At 49.9% G+C, this 8,101-nt stretch overlaps 1 pseudogene; it reads right to left on the bottom strand.

Annotated features, from left to right (window-relative positions):
• Positions 1-4,289: 4,289 nt before the first annotated feature.
• Positions 4,290-7,854, bottom strand: LOC134468182 (uncharacterized; annotated as a pseudogene).
• Positions 7,855-8,101: the final 247 nt, after the last annotated feature.

The raw sequence follows: 8,101 nt of genomic DNA, 5'->3' as shown, positions 1-8,101 counted from the left end.
CTGACCACTCTTGTCAGGACAACAAGAGTAAAATTGAAAGATCGCGGAAACATCACGGAAAGCTGAGCATGACACAAAAATAGAGACATAGGGTGCATTCCAGTATGTGACCTTGCGTCCTCCACTTGTGCTTGTGGCCTCGTACCAGGAAGTAATACGTAAGTCCTGATGACATCACTGACAACAGCATTATATTTCAATATCTTGCAAAAGCTCAATTGTAAAGTCATTTTCTCTTTTCCAAACTGGATGGGGAATGAAGATTAGTCCCCCAAAAATGGTTTTGGCTAGGCTGACAGCGGGGAAACGTATTTGTTTTCTCCAAGGAGGAGGGGCCAGGAGGCGGGACGAGGCCACAAGCACAAGTGGATGATGCAAGGTCGCATATTGGAATGCACCCACAGGCCTACAGGAAAAAAACATACAGACAGACAAAGATGAAGATGGGAGAGAATGACAATATTAAAGGTAATGGTCAAAAAAGGTACTGCAACTATGCAGCTAATTGAAACTGGGCTGCCTATTGCCAAACTTGATCTTTACATGAAAGTTTACTGGGTAATAAACAAATATTTCCTAGTATGGTCCAAGTAGGGTCATTTTTGCAGCTAAAAATGGCTAATTTTGGAAATTCAAAATGGCGGACCGTGGAGAAGTTCCCCGTTTTCATGTATGAAAAATGTCATTTCTCCGGTCAAAATGAATACTTAAAATTTGATGGTGGTGGTAAGTATTCATAAAAAAGTAACATTAGTGAATGGGCAGCATGAATTCTGGAAATAAACAATTAAAAATCTCACACAGTGTCCCTTTAAAGAAGTAAAGAGGGAGGAGGTCAAGACAGATGACAGAGATCAGTGGCAGCCCAACAATGAGCTGCACCCCGGGCGACGCCCCCTCCAACACCCCGCCCTTTCGTGGTGGCTCCGCCCCCGACAAAAAACTGTAAAAACACTTAAAATAACAGACAAAAACCACTAACAGTAATGTTATTATTACAACAATGTGGTATTAAATATATGGACTCCGCCATATTACATGTTCGTTGAATTCAAAAAGGAAAAAGGCAAAACAGTCCGAATATGTCCCCAACAAAATCCAAGGATTTATTGTCTACAAAAAGTATATTTACAGCAGTAGTAACCGATGCTATCTAGAACACTGGATACTACACAAAAAGCATAAGATACACAAGCATTCAGAGCTCTGGAGATTTCCTGACCTAAATACCCCTGACCGATAACAAACGTTAATGCAGTTTAGGAGAAGTTAGGTAAAAAGAAAACTGCCCTTCATTTCCCTGTTTGTGTATTTATACTTTGGATATGTGGGTGTTTTGTCAGTGGATGGGTGCGGTCGTGGGTGTGTGCCTATGTGCCAATAGGATGCTATGAGGGTGTGTTTTGTCAGTAGATGGGTGTGTTCGTGGGCGTGTGTCTATGTGCAGATGAGCCTATTCTGGGATGTTGTGTGGTTCCGGGGCGGCCATTTTGACTCGTTGCTCTTGATTGGCCATCTTCATCCTGTGGTCTTCCTCTGTGCCATCTTCATCCTGTGATCTTCCTCTGTCCCCCTTTAACCTGTGAACGACTGGGCATAATCCCCCATCCCCAAACATCAACCATTTCTATAGGGATTAGGACCCCGGGTGGGGCTGGGCCATCCTGGAAACATCAGGATTACCTGTGGTGCCATCTTGCCCAGGCCCGTCTTGGAGAACATTAACATGATTGCCTTTGAACGAGAACGTAATGGTTCTTGAGGCGTTGGCTCCTGCGTAACCATCTGTAGACTACCTTTATTCAGTTATTTAGCTGCAAAATGTTCTGGGCCTATTTGTTCGCCATATCCTGTTAATCAAATCATGTTCAGTCATCCTTGCAATTTTTCATCATCCCAACACATATTAGTAAACATACAATCTTTATTATCAAACAATCTTATTAGCAATCTTTATTATCAAACATTCTAATTAAATCAACTAACAAACCTAGAGTATCTCTAGTTATCTAAAAGCTAGTTTCTACTACTGTACAATATCTAACAGTGGTTATATTGTAGTATATTATTATAACACAATTAAATGTTTTAATATGTTTATAGGCCTAGTTATTTTAACATGTTTACAGTGATTTTCACAATGTCATTTGATGGCAGGGTTTCATGATGGTGCTGACCCCTCTCGGGTGCCGCCCCAAGCAATTGCCCAGTCGCCCTGCCCCTAGGACCGCCCCTGACAGAGATAACAAAAGAAAGAGAAAAGAGAGCTGTAACCAAGAGCAGAAGAAGATGCAAAGAGAAAAGTGGAGAGGAGAGGCAAGTATGGGCGGAATTCTCCCACCCGCTAAGTCAAAAAAAAGCGTGCAACAGCGCCTCCGCGGTTACTCAAGTCTGTGATTAAGCGGGGTTTACGCGGGATTTTACCAGTTGCGCACTTTGGGTGGGGCCAGGCCAAAATCCGGGAGTTTCGCATGTAAATGAATCCTAAGCGTATTCTCCCGTGCACTTACGCGCGTTTGCCGAACTGAGTTCCCGCCAAAGGTGAACATTGCGTTTCCATCTCATTATCTCACCTCCACTACTCGCCCTGTGATTGTGAAAATGAGCTGAGGTTAGATGTTGAGATGCTTTTGCACGAGGACTTTTGGCACGTGGTTTTAAATTCAAAGTTCACGAGTTTGTCCTTGAGTGCTTGGTGTACAACAGTATGCATGTTTGGCATGTTAGCTGGCCTCGGTCCTGGGATGCTTTAAACAGAGCTCATGCGGGATGAGATCCGCTTCCCCCCTATGTATATAGAGGAAGTGTAACTGGGTGTTCTAGTGAAATGGAGGAGTATGGGGAGGTGGTGGGACAATTCAGAAGGCCTTCGCGCATGACAGGTGAAAGAGGGAAGGAGGGATTTAAATATGCGCGAAGGCGGGCGCAAGTAATGACACCTGTCAATCACTCGCAGACTTCCTCCAGAACTACGTTTATATATAAACAACATTTCACGAGTTTGTCCTTGAGTGCTTGGTGTACAACAGTATGCATGTTTGGCATGTTAGCTGGCCTCGGTCCTGGGATGCTTTAAACAGAGCTCATGCGTGATGAGATCCGCTTCCCCCCAAGGATGCATGATGAGACCAACCAACTATGCCAAACAATGCGCTCAAGACGAGGTCCGTTTACCTCCCAAAATATAGCAAAAGTACGCTGCTGACTGGAGGACCGAGGGCCAAGCTGTACAAATATATATATATAAAACGAAACAAAAATACAAACGGAATGGGAAAAACTGTGCGAAGCTAGACGGGACGGAACTACGCTGTGTGTGCTATCACGAAGCCAGGGCTTGATGTGCCAGACGGATGTCAGCCAGATTTGAACGCACGTACAGCGCGTAGACGTCTGAAGACCAGTGGCCAAGCATCTTAATGCGCTGCCCTGATAGCCCATTATTAGCTGCTGTTGTGGCCGCGCCGATTCTGAAGGAATGGGCAGAGTAGCGATCCGGGGAAAACCCTGCTTTGGCGAGAACTGATTTTAAAAAACATTGAAAGGTACTGCGGGTAACTGGCGCGCCGTTGTCCGTGACGAACAAGGGGCTGGATGGCTGGGCTTGGGATGAGCGGTACGCCATGTATCGAGACAGATATTGGTGTGGATTAGGTCCTAATCCAAATTGAAAATGAATACCGAGTGGCCTTTCCTGAATTGGTCCGTCTTACTCTGCTTAACGAGAAATCGAATGGTGTTTTCGTCTATGTGTTCTAGATCTGCGACGCAGGGGTGAACAACCGGATTAAAACTGAGACTGGGGCAGGTAAATTCACAGCATCTTAACAGACCAAAAAAACGCCAGAACAAACATGGCAGACAGGGTGAAATTAGTGTGGAATGACGCGAAGCCCTTGTAGAGGGTGGAGAGGCAAGCGGCGAGAATGGTGCGCGTAATAGGTAGGCGTAAATCGGGGCTGGCGGGCTGTTGTTTGCGAATGCCCTTGAGTAGTAGCGAGACTCGACTGTCAGAGAAAGACGGGCAGTCGGAGCCGTTGAGTAATTTGTACATGAAATGCACACCTGATAGATAGACTTTGATCGTCGCGGGCTTAATTTTGAGAAATGTATGGGCGTGCCTAATGAACGAGGATATGGTGACGGGGTCGAAACGAGGAAAGGGAAGAGAATGCTGCGCATGGAACTGCTTCAGGACCAGGCAGTCCAATAGGACTGTAGGGTATTGAGGGAGAGGGCTTGGATGACTAGGTCGATGGTGATGGGTTGCAGGTAGCTCAGGGGGTGGTTCACGGGAAGATGGTCTCCGAAAATCTCGGGAGGGGCGTGGGGAGCGCGTCCACATCTGGTGCCAAGGATCTGAATTTCTGAAATTGGAAACGAGAGAGAGAGTCAGCGATCTGATTGTGATGGCCGGGAATGTGTGCGGCTTGAATTATGAATTGACAACCAGCTGCGGTCTATACTAGGCGCCTAAGGTACGGGGAGACTGTTTGAGATTTGGTGCGCGTGGAGTTGATGGCATTGACGACTGCCTCGTTATCGCTATGGATGAGAACGCTTCTAGAGCGCCACTCCTTTCCCCACACTATAGCCGCAAGGACTATGGGGTAGAGCTCGTACACAGCCGATGATGGGGCGTCTGCGCATCCTCTTAGGAACGCCTGGGGCCAGGTGGATGCCAGCGCCCGTTGTAGTATCCCCCGAACCCCACTGAAGGGGCTGCGTCAGTAAACAATTGCAGGTCTTCTGGAGATAAAACACAGTCATTGTAAAACAAACATAAACCATTCCATTCGTCTAAAAACAGTTTCCACAACCTGAGGTCCACGAGACCGTGCGCGTCGATGTGAACAGTGTCAGAGAGCGACGGAACGGCCGAAGTTGCGGAGAGTAGGTGAGCTATGAAAGGACGAACCTGGGGAATCACACGCATGGCGAAATTTTGGTGGCCTAAAAGAGATAAGAGCTCCTGTTTCGAGTGGGAGGGCGCAATAAGGAAGGTTTCGATTATCACGGAAATTCTGTCTTTCTTCTCTTTGGGAAGCGCCATTGCAAATTCTTCTGTATCTAAGATGATACCGAGGAATTCCAGCCTTGTCGACGGCCCTTCGGTTTTCTCTGGGGAGAGGGGAATTCCCAGTTTTTTGAATACCTCAGATAGTGTGGTGATACCCGAGGCCGGAGGCTGAGACGTGGGGGTGACAACTAAGAAATCGTCCAGCAGGTGCACGAGTAATTTAAGGTCGTAGTTATTTTGAAGTATCCAACACAGTGACTCCGAAAGCGTGTCAAAAATCTTTGGGCTGCTACGGCATCCGAAGGTGAGGCGTACAGCGAAATACAGTTTCCCCTGCCACCTAACGCCGAAGAGGTGCCAGAAGGCTGGGTTCAGGGGCATGACTTTAAACGCAGAAGTGATGTCCACTTTGGCCAGCTGACAGTGGGGGCCAGCCTCCTTTATCAATTGTACAGCGTCATCTACCGAATGATAGTGTAACGAAAAATCATCGTGGGGAATCAGACTGTTGATACGTGAGACGGCTTTCCCTTGGGGGGCAGACAGATCAATTATTAGCCTCTTTTTGCCGGAGTATTTGCGAGTGGCGATGCCGATAGGATTTACTCTATAGAAGGGAAAGGGTGATATATTCAAAGGACCAATCATGAACTCAGATTCAACTTCTTTACGGAGGAGAGACGAGACTGTGTCGGGTCGGCCAGAGCAGACTGGAGGTTTCAGCATGAAAAAGATTCGGATGGTAGGGATACGACGCCAGGGTGGAAACCATGTGTTAGACCGTGAATTAGATAATCACAAAACTCGCGGTTTGGGTGAGATTCCAATTCGGATTGCAATAAAGGCACGACAACAGGAGAGGACAAGTAGCTTCTAGCTTGTTTATTAACGTTTCGCATAACCGGACAGATGGCCCGGGCATAAGAGCAGATGTGGAGATACCGGCAGGTGGAAAGCACACATGCATTGGCGTTAAATCTCCTGCACACTTCGCGGCCTTTCCAGGAGACCGAACTCCCGTCTGCTACGCTGGCTGGCGCAGAGGGAGCACGAGGCACGGATGATGTCGACTTGGAAGCGTAGGATTTAGAGCGGCGCTCTGACTCGACCAGTGGGCATTCACTAGAACCGTGGCTACGCCCGTTGCATAGGGCGCAAACGGTCGGCTTTACCCCTAAAAACACCTTGCTATACAACTCCAAATCTAGGGCTCCCCAATGCGGAATTTGATTAAAGATAGCTACTCTGGCGGCGGATTTAGCTGAAAATTGCCGGTGGTACGCGTAAAAGTGTGCGCCCCCGAATGAGGTGGCCAGACCAGCAATGATGGACAGGTAGCTGTTGAGCTCCCCCCGTCGATGGGGGAAGGCAGAGCATATAACTTCGGTGTAGTGGGAAAATGCTACCGCAAACTCAGGAAAGGATAATATTTTAGCAGCTGGGCCAGATGTTTTAAGGGGTACGATGACGTCCCCGCAATCGATATCCCTGTGAGGACTGGGGGTAGGCAGCGAGGGCAGGAGTGTGGAAAGGTCTACGTCGGCACCTGCAAGGATGAGGTCCCTCACGTCAGCGGAGACTGGCGGTGGTTCGAGTGAGGCGGCGTGGAGAGGAGGAGGTAGAGGAGTAGCGTCTTCAGTGAATATGGTGGCTTGCGGGTGTGCAGCGCGGCTGCACCCGCTGGATAAAAAGGTCCTGCGGGACCTGTCAGATCCGGCACTGGAACTCCGGGGTGGTGGGAAAAGGTTAAGTTGGGTAGGGTGGGAGCGGTTGGTGCGGGGACAACCGGAGGGGGACAACCGAGGGCTGCCTCGGTTGTGGGAGGTGGAGGGGGGAAGGAAAAAGGGGGAGGGGGGAGTTGCGACGCGGTCGGAGCCTGCGATCTGGTGTGTATTTGGTCTGGGCGCATGGTGGAACCGGATTGCGCCCCGAACTGCAGTGGACCCGTTTCAGCATCGCGCAGGTGATGGGGAAGGAAAGAAGGAGCAATTAGCACGGGTGCCAACCAGATTTGGGCAGGGGAGGGGAGGGAAAGGGGGGGATGGGGGAGTAGCGACGCGGTCGCCACAGATGCTGTCTGGGGTCCGGAGGTATATGCATGGAAGGCCGGAGCCGACTGGAGAAGGGCCTGAGATGGGATCATGGCCATAGGTTGAGGGCGGGGAAGAGGATAAGGCGCATGTGCCCTTGGTGGCAAATGCCGGCCGCTCCGACGCCGAGAGGGCTGGTACGCGGCTAGCATGGCTCGAGAGACAGTGGAGGTGCATGGCTGAGTTTCGTTGTATTCGGCTGCCTGGCTGGCGGGGCGTTTCCCTCTAGCGCGACGCCCGCTAGGACTCGGTGTCGTCAGAGCATCGGAAGCGAAGGCTGGGTTCTTCCGGGTTCTGCTGGGTTCTTCCGGTTTGTCCCGGCGGCTGGTGTTAGGCTGGGCGCCAGGTTCAGAATCTGCCAGCAGGAGAAGGACGTGGAATTTGCGATCAGAGCGATGGAAGGGTACCCCGCGAGAGTGGAGCGTGCTACGGATACGAGCCACCGTCCAAGGGATCGTCACTGTTGCGCCCTCTGCGGTTCCTAGGTGTCGAGAGGGGTGACGCGGCCAAGCGTTGAGAGCCTCTCTGGGGAGCGGGAGAGGAGCGCCTACGGGGCCCAGTGGGAGGCGGTGTTTGACGGGTGGCTGCTGGCGCGGGGTAAGGTGTTTGGAGCGGCAGCGGCTGGAACGTCCCGGGCAGTTGGCAGGTTATTAAACGATGAAGCGCACGTGCGAGGTCGGAGCGGGGGTTGTGGAGTCTCTTGGATCACGGCTTCGATGTCATCCAGCTCGTTGGAGGAAGCATAGAGGTCGATTTCTTCCATGACGACGATAGATGCGGAGTGACTACAATTCAGAAGGCCTTCGCGCATGACAAGTGAAAGAGGGAAGGAGGGATTTATATATGCGCGAAGGCGGGCGCAAGTAATGACACCTGTCAATCACTCGCGGACTTCCTCCAGAACTACGTTTATATATAAACAACATTTAAAGTTCAGTGTTGGACCCCAATGGACTGCCGAGGTTTTCACATAGTTGATCTGAAAATCCAT

The sequence above is a fragment of the Engraulis encrasicolus genome, chromosome 18 (genome assembly GCF_034702125.1).
Source record: "Engraulis encrasicolus isolate BLACKSEA-1 chromosome 18, IST_EnEncr_1.0, whole genome shotgun sequence".
Taxonomy (NCBI): domain Eukaryota; kingdom Metazoa; phylum Chordata; class Actinopteri; order Clupeiformes; family Engraulidae; genus Engraulis; species Engraulis encrasicolus.
This window is presented reverse-complemented; position numbering and strand designations above follow the sequence as displayed.